The sequence below is a fragment of the Oryx dammah genome, unplaced genomic scaffold (assembly GCF_014754425.2).
Source record: "Oryx dammah isolate SB20612 unplaced genomic scaffold, SCBI_Odam_1.1 HiC_scaffold_28, whole genome shotgun sequence".
Taxonomy (NCBI): Eukaryota; Metazoa; Chordata; class Mammalia; order Artiodactyla; family Bovidae; genus Oryx; species Oryx dammah.
Window position 1 is genome coordinate 21,188,542 of NW_024070212.1, and position 20,215 is coordinate 21,208,756.

Consider the following 20,215-nt stretch of genomic DNA (forward strand, 5'->3'; position numbering starts at 1 on the left):
TCACTACTTTGGCAATACCTATCTCCTATCATTGCCCTTTTTAGTAAACATCTTAATTTTTTCTAAGAAATACAATTTCATTACAAAAAATTAGGAAAATGTAGAAAAATATAAAGAATTTAATCACCTGCTGAATCAGAATCAATGCTACTTTTCAGTGTACTCCATTGTAGGTTTTTTCCAGTTATGTAAATCTTGAGATTTACTCATACTTTTAGACTATTAGGAGTACAATTTCTCAAACTGGAAAGAAAGAAGTAATACTATCTATTCACAGAGGACATAATCTCATATAGAGAAAATACCAAAGAAACCACAAGAAAGGTACTAGAGCTTATAATCAAATTCAGTGAAATTAAACATGCAAAAATCTTGTGTTTCTGTACACTAAGAATGAACAATCTAAAAAGGAATTTAAAAAATCACTTCTATTTATAATAATATCTACAAGAATTAAGTACTTATAATGCTGCTGCTGCTAAGTCACTTTAGTCCTGTCCGACTCTGTGTGACCCCATAGACGGCAGCCCACCAGGCTCCCCCGTCCCTGGGATTCTCCAGGCAAGAACATTGGAGTGGGTTGCCATTTCCTTCTCCAATGCATGAAAGTGAAAAGTGAAAGTGAAGTCGCTCAGTCGTGTCCACCTCTTAGCCACCCCATGGACTGCAGCCCACCAGGCTCCTCAGTCCATGGGATTTTCCAGGCAGGAGTACTGGAGTGGGGTGCCATTAGTCTTCCTAAAGAGGTGAAAATACTTTTTATACTGAAACCCACAAAGCATTGCTGAAAGAAATTAAAGAAGACATTAAAAATGGCAAGTCAGCCCATGTTTGTGGTTAAGAAGACTTAACATTGTTAAGATGTCAGTATTCCAAAATGATCTACAGATTTTACCCAATCAGTATCAAAATTCTATTAGCTTTTCCCAATAGAAATGGAAAAGCCAATCCTCAAATTCATACGAAATTGCAAAAGGCCCTGAATAGTCAATACAATCTTGACAAAAAACAGTAAAGTTGGAGTACTCACACTTCCTGACTTTGAAACTTACTACAAAGCAATGGTATTATTATACTAGCATAAGACAGACATATAGACCAATGGAATGAATGAAGAGCCTAGAAATAAACTCACACATACATTTTAATTGATTTTCACCAAGAGTGCCACAACCATTTAATGGGATAAAAAGTTTCTTCAACAAGTGGCTCTGGGAAAACTGAATATCTACATGCAAAAGAATGAAGTGGTGCCTTAGCTTATATAATACACAAAATTAACTCAAAATGTTTAAAGACTAAAACTTAAAAGCTAAAATTATGATATTTTTATGAGAAAACATTGGAGGAAATCTCGATAATATCTTGCTATTGATAACTTATATGGGAGAAATAAAAATAAACCATGTCTTATCTTTATTCTTACTAAGAATTATTATGTACCAACACAAAATTGAATGATATGAATCTATCAAAGAAATTTCATCTGCAATTAAAAACTTTTCTAAAAAAGAAATTCCAGGCTCAGATTGTTTTGTGGTGAATTCTACCAAACATTTTAAGAAGAAATAATATAGTATTACAAAATCTCTTCAGCAATAAAATCAGGGAATACTTCCCAATTTGTTTTATAAGGACAAAATCTTGACACTAAAAGGTAATAAGGTATTTATAAGAGAAGAAAATTATAACCTGATATCCCTTAGGAACACAGACACAAAAAGTCTGAACAAAATACCATCAAATCCAATCCAGTGATACTTAGATAATATACAAGAGTGTGTTTTGGCTTATTACAGGAATGTAAGTAATCATTGCCATCCTCTATTAACAGAATAAAGGAGAAAAATTGTAAACATCTCAATAAATGCCAAAGAAAGCATTTGACAAAGTTTAATACCCACTCATAATAAAAAATAAACATATAACAAACTGAGAATAAATGGAACTTCCTCAACCTGATAAAATATATAGCTTGTATTATACTTAATAGTGACACATTCTGTGTAACACATTAAACAATAATGGTCATTCTCAGAGTTTCAATTCAAAATTGTACTAGAAGTCCTAACTAATGCAATAAGGCAAGAATAGTAAAAGGCATAAAAGTTTGAAAGAAAGATGTCAACCTGCCTTTATTTACAGATGTCATGATTGTGTATGTAGAAAATCAAAAGGAATTAATGAAGTAATATTTAAGAAAATCTCAGGAAGCAAAGTCAATATACAAAGATTAATTATATTTCTATAATCAATAAACCCTGGAAATATAATTTAAAACAATACTATTTGCAATAGCTCTAATTATCAACAAGTATAATAATAAGTTAAGCAAAAAATTTGCAAGATCTCTTCATTGTAAAGCACAAAATATTGCTTAGGGAAATTAGAGATAAATATCATATTATAGTTTCAATACAACCCAAATAAAAATTTCAGTAGTCCTTTTTGAGGAATTTACAAACTGATTCTAACATTTATATGGAAATTTAATGGCTCTAGAATACTCAAGATATCTTGGAGGATAAAAATAAAGTTGGAGAACTTACCCTTTCATATTTCAAGAATTAATAATTATAAATAATTAAGATAGTGTGGCATTATTGTAAGGAAAGACAAACAGATCAGTGGAACATAACAGAGTTCAGAAATGGATCCATAACATACTCTGGCAATTGATTTTCAGTGTAACTACCAAAGCCATTCAATATATTAAAGAAAGATTTTTCAATAAAAGGAGCTGGAGCAACTGAATATAAGTATGAAAAATGAATAATCTTAATTTTCAACTTGAACAAAATTGATAATCCTACTTTTTATCAAAATTAAGAACTTTTGCTCTTCAAAAAGCACTATTAAAGGTTAAAGAGCAGTATAAAGACTGGGAAAATATATTTATCTCACAAAGCAATAACATTCAAAATATATTTTAAACGCCTATAAATCAATAACAAAACCACAAAAAACAAATGAACAACCCAATTGAAAATCAGGAGCCATGAATACACACTTCACAAAAAAGTATATCTACATAGCCAATAACTTAAGATGTATCAACATCAGGTAAATTCAACTTAAAACAATGTGAGTTAGGAGGGGTTAGAAAGGACATCCTTGTCTGTTCCTGAACTTGTGGGGAAAGCTTGTAGCATTTTACCATTAAATATGATGTTAAGGGTGGGTGTTTTTTTTTTTTTTAAGATGTCCTTAACAGTTAAGGAAGTTCCATCTATACTTACTTTATTGAGAGTTTTGTTATAAATGAATGTTAAATTTTGTTGAATTTTTTCTACATCTATTGAGATGTGTCTGTGTGTGTGTTTTTAATAATCTCACTTCGGAGATTCCAATTATGTTTATGTTTGGTACTGTAAGATAGCTCTTAGATACTCTGAATATGGGAAGGGGTGACTTACTTTTATTTCTCTTTATCTTTTGGTTTGAGTAAATTCTTTAACATATTTTCAAGTTCACGGATTTTTCAGCTGATCATCCCATAAAGGTCATTCTTTCTCTTTGTCACTATGTTTATTTCTAGCATTTCTATTTGATCTTTTCCTATTGTTTCTATCTCTTTGATTATATTATCCTGATTTTGCATTTTGTTTTCATTTTTCATTGAATGCCTTAATCTATTAATCATTGTTATTTTAAATTCCTTGTCTGGTTTTAACATTTCTGTCATATCTGAGTCTGATTCTGATGTTTGTTTTATCTCTTTAGAATTTTTTTACCTTTTAATATACCTCATAACTTTTTGGTATGAAACTGAACAATTAAGACAGTAGAGACAGAGGTAAATTTGGGGGAGATGAGGCTTGGAGATGAGCCTTCCCTTGTGCTAGATCTTTAGTGTGGGAGATAGGGGTTAATCTATTGAGGAGTTGGCCTGACTTTGGAATTTGCTGTTGCTATGGTTACCTTCAGTGCACTACAGGCTTCAAATTTCTCCACTGATTTCCTGTACTTAGGGTTAAGCCACTTTGCCAGAGGTTTTATTTTTCTCAGTTGTTATTCTCCCTACCTGCTGTGTGTCTTCCTTTCATACTACTACCCCCAGAGATAATCTTTTTCTTGATTCCACTGTAGCAATTGTATTCCACTGTCCATTTCACTCATTGTTTGTTGGAGGGTGGAGGGTGGGGAACTGGAGTGGGGTGGGAGGTGGGGGAGTGGGGAGGTTTCCTCTGATGTTACACTTACGCCTTAATCTGAGGTACTGTGAACCTGGGTCTTGGGGTACGGCCTTCCCAAGTGATCCTGCCCCTCTACCAGCTGTAGTGTTGGCCCTTGCACATATTCCTGCCTCTCCCTGAGTAGTGGAATTTTTGTCCCTGTCCCGTCCCAGCTACAATGGTTTTCCACAATGTCCTAAGGTGACAGTTTTTTTTTGTTCGCTTTTGCCTGCACATTACAGTTTTACTTCTGTAGGAAAAAATATGATAAATGGTTTTGGAAGCAGTTTCTGCATTCACTGCTGTTCCCTGCAACTTCTTCCTCCAGACAGCCCCATTTAGGGAAGCTTTCTCAATGCCTCTTGCTCTTCGCTGTGAGCATTTGGTGGAGCTCGGGGAGGAAGGCAAGAGGGTGCAAATCCCCTCTATGGTACCTAAGGACTTCACACTCTCATGCGGGCCCACTGTTTGTCCTTTAGTGGCTAAGTCGTGTCCGACTCTTCTGTGACCCCATGGACTGTAGCCTGCCAGGCTCCTCTATCCAAGGTATTTCCCAGGCAAGAATACTGGAGTGGGTTGCCATTTCCTTCTCTGGGGGTTCTTCCCAACCCAGGGATTGAACCTGAGTCCCCTGCATTGCGTGTAGATTCTTTGCCATTGAGTCACTAGGCCCCCATTTAGTGTTTTGTAATTCATTAAATTCACAAAGAAATTGAGTCTTATCAACTTGCATGGCATCTGATGGATTCTGCTCCAGATTAAAAAAAAAAGTTTGGTTCCTGTTTCTCCCTGCAAGAGAATATGCCTCCCCAGTTTTCTGTTTAGTTGTTTGCCCTGCAACTTCTATTCCCTAAAGCCTTCAAGAAAAGTCATTAATCTGCATTATGTCCAGCTTTACTGTTGTTGTTACACTACTGGAAGCAACACTCCAGCTCTCTAAATCTCTGAGTTGAATTCAGAAGTCTGTATAACTGCTTTTGAAAACTATTTGGAAGTTTCTAATAAAGTCAAAGAAATAGAGGAAAACAATAGAAAGGAAATCAGTCCTGAATATTCATTGGAAGGACTGATGCTGAAGGTCCAATACTTTGGCCACCTGATTCAAAGAACTGACTCATTGTAAAAGACCCTGATGCTGGGAAAGATTGAAGGCAGGAGAAGGGGACAAGAGGATGAGGTGATTGGATGGCATCACTGACTTGATGGACATGAGCTTGAGCAAGCTCCGGGAGTTGGTGATGGACAGGGAAGCCTGGCATGCTGCACTCCATAGGGTTGCAGAGTTGGACACGACTGGGTGAACTGAACTGAATAAAGTCAAACATCCAGTTACTCTATGACCCAGAAACACCATTCCTAGGCACATATGTGAGGAAAGTAGGTGCATGTGCTCACATGGTTAATAGTGATCTAAGCCAATTTGTTGATAATATTAATAATATAACCTAGATATAAACACTCTGCCTATGAACAGGAGAATGGATACAAAACTGTGGTATATTCATACTTTGGAATACTACCCAGTTATTTAAAATACTGATACATGTATAAACACTGAATGAATCTAAAACATTTTTTTTAAATAAAGACTTAATTTGTACCATAGTAGCCATTTAAAAGAAGTTCACAAATAGTCAAAACTAATCTATGGTGATAAAATGAGCATAGTAGTAACCTCTGAATAACACTGACAGGAATGGAGTAGAAAGAAATTTTCTGAGGTGGTGGAAATATTCTATATCTTAACTTGAATAGTGATTATATGGATGCATATATCTAAGTAGCTCACCAGGCTCCTCCATCCATGGGATTCTGCAGGCAAGAATATTGGAGTGGGTTGCCATTTCCTTCTCCAGGGGATCTTCCCGACCCAGGGATTGGACCCAGGGATTGAACCCAGGTCTCCCACGTTGCAGGCAGACGCTTTAACCTCTGAGCCACCAGGGAAGCCAAGCCCATCTGAAAATTACTCAACCTATAACCTTATGGACGTCAGTCTGAGTGAACTCCGGGAGATGGTGATGGACAGGGAGGCCTGGAGTGCTGTGATTCATGGGGTCACAAAGAATCGGACATGACTGAGCGACTGAACTGAACTGAACCTTAAGGTTTGTGCATTTTATTGTGTGTGAAATATAATTCCCTTTTTAAAAATAAAATAAGAAAAAGATAAAAACAGGAGACATTTTTCATGCATTTTCATTTCTGACCATATTGGTCAGACCCAAGTACAACCAATCACCAAGACCGCCTAAATATTTTCTTTCATTTTCTCATCTTTCTACTTTTCCTTCTACCACAGTTACAGTTCAGAAACTTATCACCTTTTATCTGAACCATTGTAACTGCCTTCAGATTTGTTTCCCTGTCTGCAGTCTTGCCTCTTCCGGGATACCCAAGAATAACGATTTATGATTCACAGGGATTAATTTGGAGTGAACCTGGTTGTTAGTCCCATGGGTTTTGGACCATTGATGAAAAATAATGCTCACAATGTGTGTGTGTATGTGTGTGTGTGTGTGTTTTTATGTGAGATTGAGGGAGGTGCCGTGTACAAGAACAATGTCCCATATACAGGTTTGCATCCCAGGCAATATTGATGGCAGAAATCTCAAGTAAAACAGACAGCATGGGTCTGTTCAGCAAAGGGCAAACAAACTTATGGGACCTCTGCTGTCTTCCTGTTTATAGGAGTAAGGATCCAGAGGTCTTGGGGACCCCAGTGAACTTCCCTGAGAGCATCCCAGAAGAAGGAAAACTGCAGGATTCTGAGCTTTGCTGGCAGCCGCCTCACCGGCAGCCACCTCCCCAACCCCTGGAGGTTCCTGCTAGTTGCAGATACCTGGTAAGTCAGCCCTGACTGGTTACTACCAAACTCCATCATTAGTTCTAAGAAATCTAGTGATTTTATACTTAAAGGACAACCTCATTAGCTACCTCAGAGGAGGTGTTGGGGAAGCAGCTGCTTTTGGCACTAGGACTGGCTTGTGGAGGCCGTATCAGACCCACCTCTGAGACAGCTTCTTGGGAAAAAAACAAAAAATGAATGGTCCTTCAATGAGGGTCTCAGAAAATATCCTGTCTTCCCTCATGGGCCTCAAGGAGTCCAGACATCAAGGCTTCCAAGGCTTTGGTGTGAGAATAGATAGGATTGGTTACAGAGTATCAGCAATGGCCCACAGACCATGTTTTAGGTGAGGGCAGACTGGAAGCAGGAGACATCTGGAAGGTCATAGCCTAGGTTTTAGAAACTGATGAAAGTCTCTAGATCCAGAAAATGCATGTATGCCCATGCACAGAACCTGCCATGTAATTCCAGTGGGGTCATATAATTGTGAAACCTATCCCGAGTCCTTCATTGTTCATGCGCCCTCAGTTAAAACACCTTTGGTGGTCCAAGAGAGAAGTCTGAAAACTAAAACTGTATCAGAATGAAACCGTAACTGAAGATGTAGTTTTGGAGGTTGGAGAAGATCCATGAAGCAGTTAATCACAGGGAAGGGGACATACTTGGAGCACTTTGAAGTTGATGGATGGTAAGGATTCGAATCAGTTTGGGCAGGCTGAGATTACTCATTAAAATAGGAAATAAATGAGGTGCACTAGGCATGGGGAGGTGAGACAGTAGATTAGATAAGTAGAGTAATGTTGAGTGTTAGGTACTTGTGGGATATCCATGTGGAAGTGCCCAATAGGCAGTTGAAAATAAAGGATTTAGCCTCAGGAGACAGGCTAAATCTGTTTAGAAATGGATTTGGGAGTCTTGTCTTGAAGGTAGCTTTTGAATCCATAGGTATACATGACATCAACCAAGGAGAATAGACAAAGTAAGAGAAGAAGGCTAGGGTGGGACTCTACTGCGATCTCCCCAAATTCACAGTATGATGGAAGATGTATCCAAGAAGGTTTACTGATACTCAACACTCTCTCCAGGTTGGCTGTAGGCATCTTTTCACAGCAAAGCAATGTTAGAGTTGGGCTGACAATCTGCATTTTCTTTAAGAAAATTCTTGTGTGATATGTACATTCTATTATTTCTCTATCACCTGCATAGATAGATTTCACTTCATTAAAAATCAGTAATGAGGATTTTCTCTTAAGTCATGATATCAAAAAGGTAGATAAACAACCTCTTTTATAGGTAAATATCTAGGTTTATTCATAGAAAGAAATGAAATCTTTCATGGAAGGAGATCCCACAGAGAAAGTAATGCATCATTTGTATATAGCTAAATTACAAAAGTGAATTTTAACTGTTTAGTGATTTTTAGAAATTTGGTTTCTGAAGTTGTACACACTGCTTGTTTTAAATATTTTACAATTATTTGAAGTCCATCCCTGAGAAGTATATTAATGGGGCAAGATATATAAATGTAGTGGAATCAGAACCATGGTGAGATTTTTTGTTTTGTTTTGGTCTGACAGGCTCGTCTAATTTTTTTGTGAGCTAGGAGTATGGGTCAGAGTGATATTTATTTCATTTTCCAGACTCCTGATGCTCACATTGTATAAGGTAACAATGGTGAATCTTTATCAACATCGAAATCCACCATGAATAGGCACCACTTCCACCTAGAGTTTATGTGAACCCCCTGAATCCTTGCCTCTTGGAGTTTCCATGCTATTGCACACAAACAGATAGTCTCAAACTCTCTGCTTTATGGTAATAACTTTCTACTCTTCATTAAGGATAGGTTTTATAGTATAAATAGGTTGAGGAAGAGGTTTTTAATGCTGGTTCTATATACAAAAATGTGTATCTTGAAAGAAATTTTACTGAATTTAGTTTAAAACAGGTGTGTTTTTCTTTAAAGATTAAAATAAGTTCAGTATAAAATAAGTTCAGTATAACACACCCAATGAAAAAATAAAACTCAGTGAAGTACTTTGAAAAGAAGTAATACTTTTACATACCTGAATTTAATTGTTTTCCCAAACAAACGAGTAGAGACACACATTAGATAATAATAGCTAACACTCATGAAGTGTTTTGTTGACTAACCTTAGGGGTTTATTTAGGAACCAAAATGGACATAATATAAACAAGGGTAATTGGTGTAATTGTGAAAATCCTTAGAGCACATAAGGAAAACATCTCTTCATATTTCTAGTAATACAAAGCAATGATTAAAAATTTAAATACCATTTTCATGTGGCCTAGTAAATTGTCCACCTACTTAAAATACACACACACAGTCACACAATGATTAGTAAATATACTCAGGATAATTTTTCTAAAAGAAAACCCAGAAGATCTGGGGTGTCTATGTCAAAGTTAATTTATTGCTACGGAATATAAACTATTTTTGCTTTGCCCCAGGTTTCTTTTTGCACCCTTCCTTATTGTATAGGCATTTAGGAAACCAGATGAAATATTCAGAAGTCATCAAATAGGGAAATGCTTCTCAAATTTTATGTGCATATAAATCACGTGTATTTCCATCAGGTAGATGAATGAAGTTCCCTCTCATCTCAGCCTATGGTAATGATGGAAACATGACCTTGTTCTTACCTGTTCAGCTTTGAAATCCTTCCTACTAAATTTTGATTGTCAGTCAAGGCTGCCTCAAAGTGAATACTGTGTTTTCTTCTCCTTTTGTCTACACTGTAAATACCATCACTATGCCTCTCATTTAATTTTTAATCATGTCCTATGTGCCAGGCACTCTTCATGAATTACTCCATGAAATTGAAAGTACTGTTAATAGCTCCAGAAGCTCAAACCTTCAAAATGTTATCCTGGTGGTCTGAATTCAGAGCCTCAGTGTTACCACTGAGTGGTATTCCTTCCCCTACTAATGGATCAAGGATGAGATACTGGTTCACACCCTGTTTGCCTGCTTCATTTCAAATATTTCTTGATAGTCCACTTGGCCACTTTGACAAACACATGTTGAAGTGAAATCTCACTCTTGTATTTAATTGGCCTGTTTGATATCTGCTCTTCCTTTGTCTTCTTTAGCCTTGCAACTTCTTGTTTCTCTAACTTAACTCTGCCTAGATAAGCAAGCATTTTATCATATATAAAGAGCAATGAGATCCCATCATGGTAGCTGTTCAAGGAAAGGCTAGATTGCTACATCTCCTGCAAAGATGATTGATTCAAGCCTTAAGTAAAGATCATTTACAACATTCCTTTCAGCCCTCCGACTCCATTGTTCTACCAATGTCATTACACATCTGAAAATATGGCATTATTTGAACCTTGAAAATTTCATATTCCTATGACTGGGTCATACTTAAGATATTAAGTACTCTTTCCTTTTTGCCTATCTTTTACCTGGAAAATCCGTATTTCACATTTATGAACATCCTTTGGGATGGTAACATTCACATGACTGAGAGCCTTCCTAGCCTAATGTTATGTCAGAGGTAGATAAATAGATCCCATATTTTACTTAACATTTAGCTTTTACATTTTAGAAAACTCTATTTTGCAATACTTATAGAACCACAGGAAGTTACAAAGACTTGTACAGGCAGGTCTCCTCATTATCTGTTTAAATTTAAAATTTTATTGGATTTTAAATTTTAAAAACATATGCTAAAAATTTCCCTGAGTCAAAGACATATCAAATGAAAGTGGAATATCTTCACCTTACACCTTTATCTGCCCAGCACTACTGTTAACAGTTTTGTGTGGGTTTTTCTAGTCCTTTGTTTATATGCATATATGATTGACCATATAAAAGAAGCCAGAGTACAGATAATCCCAACTTCCTTTCCATCCCTGCATAGTTTTATCCAAAGTCTTATAATTGTCAATAACAAAAGCCTAGCTACTGTTTATAATGTACTTATGTTGTACCAGGTACTGGGTAGGATGCTTAGTATATATAATCTCATGTATTTATCACAACAAGCTTATTTATTTTATTAGGATTTATAAAGGAGGAAACTGATGCTTAAGGTTACATAGCTACTATTATCATAATTTGGAATTTAATCCCATCCATCTGCCTGTGAAAGCCGTAATCAAAAGTTCATACTGCTAGAGCATTCTATGGAAAGAAAAAAAAAAAGAGAGAGAGAGCCAAATAGGAAAAATATCCACACCTTTTAAATTTCCTGACAATTCAGCACACAGATAAAAACCCCCACAAAAACAAAAAGGTTACTGATAACATTGGCCAAACCAATTTCTTGGATTTACCCTTACAGAAAGAGTTGAGTGACTGGCTTTTTTACTTTTCTACCATTATCCCCATCCCTGAACAGCCCCAGCATGAGAATAGGAGGTATTTTATCTGGCAAGGATTTCTCAACATATATCTCTGCCTCAAAAGTGATCTAGATGGTCATTTCTTAACCAGTGCATTTAGTCTTAGGTTTTAGAAGAGTGTGGCTCTATAGAAATTTGACAGGAAATTGTACCTGTCCACCAGCCTATCCCGTGGCACAGAGCCATTGTTAAAAACCTGAGTTCCTTCTCATGAATATGATTGTCAGAGAGGAGAAGGGCTGGCCTCCACTGATGACCTCTCCAAGAGAGGGAGCCTCAGGTCACTGACCCAGGCTTAATACTCCCAGTGGCATCTGATCCCTCTGCCTACTGAAGGTGAACGGGGGAACCAAGCTTGGGGTACAAAGACCACTCACAAACAACTTAGGCTGAAGTCAGTGGAAAAAGAAAACCACAAAATCCAGCACTACAGTCAGGCCCAGAGAGAAGGAAGAGGTGATGGGACATTTCAGCCGAATCAGGAGGACATTTCTGTCCTAGTGGTTCTGGTGCAAACAGCTCTCTGACCTGAGAAAACAAACATTATTTGGGGACATAAATGTGGTGCCATGGCCTCTTGGACTGTGGTGGCCTTAGTGTTCTCCTTTCCCATAAGAGAAGTGGTTCCAGTGGAGACCAATGGCTCAGTTCCCAACAATGAAGCAACTCTGCTTCATTCTTTCCCAACCTATAAATCATCTCAATGGCAAATGAGTGAGAATGAAAATATCTAGGAATCACCCTGAATCTATGAGATTTCTAAAAAGAAAGGGACTATAGGAGAAGCAAATGATTCACAAAGTACAAGACTTTCTTATAGTTAATAAAGATATGTTGCTTGCAACACATCTCCCAAACGTCAGTGTGCTGCAACGTAAAGATGAAAATCCCCAAGGTAGTGAACAAAAGGAGTTCCAAATATGTTTTATGCAAATTTAAGTACATTTTATTTAAACAAATATTTTCTGTGCCTTTAATGTCATACTATGGCATAGCCTAGGAGATATGCTTTCCCCCTGAAAATTATTTCTATCTTCTCAAAATTAGAATAGGAGTAATACTACGCATTATATATTATTTACCATGAACAAATTTCTCCTTCATATTATCTTACTTAAGGAATTAAAGAACCCCTCAGGCTTTCAAATAAATGATCACTATGGTCATTTCAACTCTGGTTTTATTATTACCACTATAGACATAGACACACAAAAATGATACTAAATTTATGTCATTACACAGATGTCATGAAACTGGTATTGAAAATATGTGTTTAATATTTTATAATATGCTTTTAAGAAGTATATATATCCTGACACTTGGCAGCATTTTTCTCAATTGTGATGGTAAATGAACAACTTACCACTGACTCTTGCCGAAGTTTTAGAAAGGGCTTGGTGCTCTCTTTCTAGTTCCTGGGCTGGGAAGACAGTCTCTGTAAAACAGGCTGTTGACTGCCATGCATCATGAGGAGGGCTTCCATTCTAGGAGCTACCTTGAACATGTTCACTGTCTATTACAAGAGTTGAAAATCCTTCTATGGTCTCTTTAGGAACGCATTTTTCTAGCATGGACATTTATAAGTACCTGTGGACTGACCTTTTGGGAGTACCATGTAATCTTTCTCTAAGCAGCTGTTCTGGGACTCCTCAGAGTGCAGATGCAAGGCAAAAGCCTGAATAGAAACTGTAGAATGAAGAGCAATTAATTCTCTTGTGTATGCATTAAAGTCATGACAATATCTTTTCTCAGCATGCAATAAGACCAGCTTCTTATCTCTTTTGGGACATTTGTGGGTGAATTTTAGTGACAGATTTTTTTGTTAGGATGCGAGTGAAAGTTAAAGCCTGAAAGACTGCCTTCTCCTCCTTTCCTTTAGGGAAAGAAAAGAGATGCATGATTGTAGGTTTATTCAGGTTCAGTTCAGATCAGTTCAGGTTGGGATTCTATAAAGTACAAAGGAATTTTGTCCACTTGTTCTGGTAGCCATGGCCTTGGATCTTAGAACTAGATTCTTCATGTTGCATGCTCAATTGAACATGTATTTGGAACTATAGTACTAACAGTGTATCTGCTCTCTTGGCATGAAATCATCCTAGTTAGTCTGCTCACTTAGACATAGTGCTTCCCTTCTTTCTCACCAGCATCCTTATGTCTTCATGTCCCCTGGTTTCTAGTTCTGCCATTGCCATGACCTGCTGATGACACTGTTGATGTGGCTTCTAAGGAGAAAAATGCAGAGCCATCAAACAGCTCTGTAGGGCACAGAAGGGGAGAAAGCTATATGTTTAAAAATCTTGCAGTATTTTACCTCATCAAAATTAGAATATAAACATTAGACAGAGTGAAGAGTTAAGTCTCTAAATTTAAAAAGATCTTCCTAGATTAAGGAAGAATCAGTACCAATTCTCAATTCTTCCAAAAAATTGAAGAGGAGGGAGCACTTCCAAACTCATTTTTACAAGGCAAACATTACCCTGATACCAGAGCTAGACAAAGATATTGCAAGAAAATTACAGGTCAATATCCTTCTGAACACCAAAGAATTGATGCTTTTGAACTGTGGTGTTGGAGAAGACTCTTGAGAGTCCCTTGGACTGCAAAGAGATCCAACCAGTCCATTCTGAAGGAGATCAACCCTGAGATTTCTTTGGAAGGAATGATGCTAAAGCTGAAACTCCAGTACTTTGGCCACCTCATGCGAAGAGTTGACTCATTGGAAAAGACTTTGATGCTGGGAGGGATTGGGGGCAGGAGAAGGGGACGACAGAGGATGAGATGGCTGGAAGGCATCACTGACTTGATAAATGCAAGTCTGAGTGAACTCCAGGAGTTGGTGATGGACAGGGAGGCCTGGCGTGCTGTGATTCATGGGGTCGCAAAGAGTCGGACACAACTGAGCAACTGAACTGAACTGATCCTTCTGAGCATAGACACAAAATCCCTCAAAAAACTACTAGCAAGCCAAATTTAATAGCATAGTGGAAAGGATCATACCCCATGAGCAAGTTGGATTCATTCTTGGATGCAGTGATGGTTTAATATATGCAAATCATTAAATGTGATATATCACATTATAGAATGAAGAACAAAAATTATACGATCATCTCAATGGATGTAGGAAAAGCATTTGACAAAATTCAGCACACTTTCGTGATAAAAAGTCTTAACAAATTAGATATGGAAGGAATGTACCCCAACATAATAAAAGCTATATTGATAAGCCCACAGCTAACATATTCAACAGTGAAAAGCTGAAAGCTTTTCTTCTTAAGGTCAGTAACAAGACAAGGATGACAACTCTTATCACTTCTATTCACTATAATACTAAAAGTCATAACTAGATCAGTTAGGCAAGAAAAAGAAAGAAAAGACATCCAAATTGGAAAGGAGGGAGTAAAATTGTTACTGTTTGCAGATAACATAATATTATACATATAAAATGCTAAAGACTTCACCAAAAACAGAAATAATAAATAATTTAGTAAAGATTCAGTGTACAGAATCAGCCTATAAAAGTTAGTTTCATATCTATATGCTAATAACAAATATAATGAAAAAGACTTTAAGAAACAATTCTACTTACAATAGCATCAAACATACCTAGGATAAATTTTACCAAAGAGGTGAAAGACCAGCACATTAAAACTATAAAACATTGATGAAAAAATTGAAGGCACAAATGAATGGAAATATATTTATGTTTATGGATTAGAAAAACTAATATTGCTAAAGTATCCATATTATGCAAAGTTATCCACAGATTAATTACAATCACTACCAAAATACTACTAGCATTTTTCACAGAAATAGAGCAAATAATTATAAAATTTGTATGAAACTACTAAAGGCAACAAATAGCCAAAGCAATGCTGAGCAAAAAGAAGAGGCTGAAGGGATCACATTCAGTTCAGTTCGTTCAGTCACTCGCTTGTGTCCAACTCTCTGCAACCCCATGGACTGCAGCACGCCAGGCTTCCCTGTCCACCACCAACTCCCGGAACCTGCTCAAACTCACGTCCATTGAGTCAGTGATGCCATTCAACCATCTCATCCTCTGTCGTCCCCTTCTCCTTCTGCCTTCAGTCTTTCCCAGCATCAGGGTCTTTTCCAGTGTGTCAGTTCTTTGCATCAGATGGCTGAAGTATTGGAGCTTCAGCATCAGTCCTTCCAATGAATATTCAGGACTGATTTCCTTATCTGCATACCTGAGGTTATTGATATTTCTCCCAGCAATCTTGATTCTAACTTGTGCTTCATTCAGCCCCAAATTTCACATGATATACTCTGCATGTAAGTTAAATAAGCAGGGTGACAATATACAGCCTTGGTGTACTCTTTCCCAATTTGGAACCAGTCCATTGGTCCATGTCTGGTTCTAATCGTTGCTTCTTGATCTGCATTCAGATTTCTCAGGAGGCATGTAAGGTAGTGTGGTATTCCCATTTCTTTAAGAATGTTCCAGTTTGTCATGATCCTCACAGTCAAAGGCTTTGGCATAGTCAATAAAGCAGAAGTAGATGTTTTCCTGGAACTCTCCTGCTTTTTCTATGATCCAACGGATGTTGGCAATTTAATATCTAGTTCCTCTGCCTTTTCTAAATCCAGCTTAAACATCTGGAAGTTCATGGTTCACATACTGTTGAAGCTGGCTTGGAAAATTTTGAGCATTACTTTTCTAGCATGTGAGATGAGTGCAATTGTGCAGTAGTTTGAACATTCTTTGGCATTTCCTTTTTTGGGGGTTAGAATGAAAACTGACCTTTTCTAGTCCTGTGGCCACTGCTGAGTTTTCCAAATTTGCTGGCATATTGAGTGCAGTGGACTCAGGCAGTTGGTGATGAACAGGGAGGCCTGGCGTGCTGTGGTTCATGGGGTCACAAGGAGTCGGACATGACTGAGCAACTGAACTGATCTTTGAGAAAGGTACCAAAACACAAAACAGAGAAGAACAGTATCTTCTATAAATGGTATTAGGAAAACTAACTATCCACATACAGAACAATGAAATTGGACACTTACCTCACTCCATATATAAAAATCAACTAAAAAGGATTAAAAGCTTAAATGTCAAACTTGAAACTGTATAACTACAAGAAGAAAACTGGGCAAAAGTTTTTGACATTGGTCTGGGCAATGATTTTCAGATATGATCCCAAAAGCACAAGCAACAAAAATAAAATAGACAAACGGAATTGCATTAAGCTAAATACATTTCTGCACAACAAAGAAAACAAACAGAAGAGACAAATTTACAGAATAAGAGAAAGTATTTTCAAATCATACGTATGACTAGGAAGCTCATATCCAAATATATAAGGAACTCATAGAACTCGTTAGTGAGGGAAAAAAAAAAAAACTAAGAAATAGGCAAAGAGGGCTTCCCTGGTGGTCTAGTGGGTGAGAGTCTGCCTGCTGGTTGGGGGACATGAGTTCAATCCCTGCTCTGGGAGGATCCCACATGCCATGGAGCTATTGAGCCAATGTGTCACAACTACTGAGACTGCGCGCTAGAGCCCATTAGTCTCAGCACCACAACTACTAGAGCCCATGCACGTAGAGCCCTCACTCCACAGCAAAAGAAGCCACTGCATATGAGAAGCCTGCTCACTGCAACAAAGAGTAGCCCCTGCTTGCCCTCGTTTTTGAGATTGTACCCAAGTACTGCATTTCAGCCTCTCTTGTTGACTATGAGGGCTATTCCATTTCTTTTAGGGATTCTTGCCCACAGTAGTAGATATAATGGTCATCTGAATTAAATTCATCTGTTCCCATCCATTTTAGTTCACTGATTCCTAAAATGTCGATGCTTACTCTGCTATCTCCTATTTGAACACTTCCAATTTATGGACCTAACATTCCAGGTTCCTGGGCAATAGATATATTCAGCCTTAAAAAGCAAAGAAGAAAATTGTGTCATTTTTGACACTACAGATGAACCAAGAGGACATTATGCTAAATAAGCCAGGTGCAGAAAGGCAAATACTGGTATTATCTCACTTACATGTAAAATCTAAAAATGTTGAACTTGTGGAGAGTGAAATGATGGTTACCAGAAGCTGGGGGTGAAGTGTGGTGAGGAAAATGGGGAGATATTGGTCAAAGAGTGCAAAGTTGTAGTTGTGTAGTTTGGATGAGTAAGTTTAGAGATCTAATGTGTTTCATTATGATTATACTTAATAATAATGTATTGAACATTGAAAATATGCTAAGAGAGTAGATTTCAGCGGCTCTTATTGCAAAAGAAATGGTAACTATATGATGATATGTTCTTTTGTTTTAGTGAAGTATAGTTGATTGTATTAATTTCTGCTGTATAGCAAAGTGGTTCAGTTATTTATACATGTATATTCTTTTTCATATTCTTGTCCATTATGGTTAATCACAGGATATTGAGTATAGTTCCCTGTGCTCTACAGTAGGACCTTGTTGTGTATCCATCCTACAGATATTAGTTTGCATCTATTAATCCCAAACTCCCAATCCACCCCTTTTCCACCTTCTCTCTGCCTTGGCAACTACAAGTCACTTCTCTATGTCTGTGAGTCTCTTTGTTTCATAGATAAGTTCATTTGTGTCTTCTTTTTAAGATTTCATATGTGATATCACATGGTATTTATCTTTCTCTTTCTGACTTACTTTCTCTTTCTGACTTACTTAGTTTAATAATCTCTAGATTCATCCATTTTGTTGCAAATGGTGTTATTTCATTCTTTTTTATGGCTGAGTAGTATTCCATTGTATATATTACCACATTTTAATGCATTTATCTGTCGATGAACATTTAGATTGTTTTCATATCTTTGCTGTTGTGAATTGTGCTACTATGAACAGAGGGGCACATGTTTCTTTTTTTTTTCTTATTTATTTATTCAGCTGTGCTGGGTCTTAGTTGCAGCATGCCAACTCTTAGTTGTGGCATGTGGGATCTAGTTCCCTGAGCAGGGATCAAACCCAGGTCCCCTGCATTGGGAGCATGGAGTCTTAGCCACTGGACCACCAGGGAAGTCTCATGCATGTATCTTTTTAAATTACAGTTTTATCCAGATATATGCCCAGGAGTGGGATGGCTGGATCATATGGCAAGTCTATGTTTAGTTTTTTGAAGAACTTCTGTAGTGTTTCCATAGTGGCTGCACCAATTTACATTCCCAACAACAATGTTCCCTTTTTGAGGAGATGGTATGTTAATTGTAGTAATCACTTTGGGCCTCCCTGGTGGCTCATTGGTAAAGAACATAGGTTTGATCCCTGGGGTGGGAAGATACCCTGGAGAAGGAAACGGCAACTCATTTCAGTATTCTTGCCTGGGAAATCTTATGGACAGAGGAGCCTGGCAGGTTACAGTCCATGGGGTTGCAAAAGAGATCAACTTTTAGTGACTAAACAGCAACAACAGTAACCACTTCACTATGTATATCTGTATCAAATCAACATGTTGTATGCCTTAAATACACACAATTTTAAAATTGTTTAAAAAGAATTATTTAAAATAATATTTTAATAAATAATTATACAAATAAATGTGAAAAACTATAAAAAAAGAGAAAAAGAAAAGATTTTCCAGAATGAAAAATATTGATCTATTCACTGATATAACTAGAGAATCCACCTTCTCCATCCACTTCCTCAGGGCACTCTTGATTTCTTTGTTTCTTAGGCTATAGGTGACAGGGTTAATCATGGGGATCACAACAGAGAAGAGCCCAGAGACCGGGATGTCCAGGATATGGCCTATATTGGGTCTATCATAGTTAAAGTTGGCTATTCCATAAAAGACTACCACAGGGAGGTAGGATGCACAGGCAGTGAAGGTCTGGTTCCTGCCCTGAGCAGAGGGAATCTTAAGGAAGGCAGAGATGATAAGCAGTAGGACACTGCAATGAATAGGCAGGGGCTCAGGCCAGTGGTGGCACTGGCCACATGGAGCACAGACTCACTGAGAGAGGCGTCAGAGCAGGAGAGCTTCAGGAGCAAAAGTACGTCACAGAGAAAGTGGATGATCTTGTTGAGTCCACACTGAGGGTCAGCACTGTGTGTTTCACAGAATCCTCTAGCCCACACAGTCAAGTTCCAATCAACAAAATACACACAGACCTTCAGACTCATGAGGAGCAGATATTGAGGAAGGTGGCCAATGGTTACATAGTGGTTGTAAGTCACAGTATCCAACAAGACACCCTAAGCACCAGCACAGGTCACAAGGAATAAGGTCTGGGAAAGACAGCCCTCATACAAGGTGATCTTCTTCCCCTTGAAGTTCCCCAGCATGACCAAAACGGTGGCAGATGAGTAGCAGATGTCCAAGAAACACAAGGTACTGAGAAAATAATACATTGGAATGCAGAGGGCAGGACTGACTCTGACCATTGTTAATGTGAATTTATTTCCCAGAAGAGTTAAGAAATAAATGATCAAGAAGGCTGGGAGGAACAACACTTATAATTCACGATGGTTGGAACATCCTAGAAAGATAAATCCAGGGACCACCCAATGATTTTTCATTTCTTTGAGTTCTTTCTTAATTGAAATGAAAATTAAATAAAAAGACAACAAGATACTAGGACAAACACTGGGAGAACTAACACTTACTCATCCTTTATTACATGGGGTAGATGATATCTCTCTTAGATAGTGTAGTTTGACACTTTAAGACTAGGATATATGCATTCCCCTTCACTCCCTATCCTCTTTTGCTCCTGTGTTTACTTGCCATGCCTTCACTATTACCTATTAGTTTATTTGATTCCCCTACCAGTCTGTAATTTCTATTACGCAAGGGATTTATCTCTCTTTAATCCATATGTACTCTATAAAA

The 20,215-nt window shown here is 37.5% G+C and overlaps 1 pseudogene; it reads right to left on the reverse strand.

Moving 5' to 3' along the window:
* Positions 1–7,088: 7,088 nt before the first annotated feature.
* On the reverse strand, positions 7,089–19,902 carry LOC120855463 (annotated as a pseudogene).
* Positions 19,903–20,215: the final 313 nt, after the last annotated feature.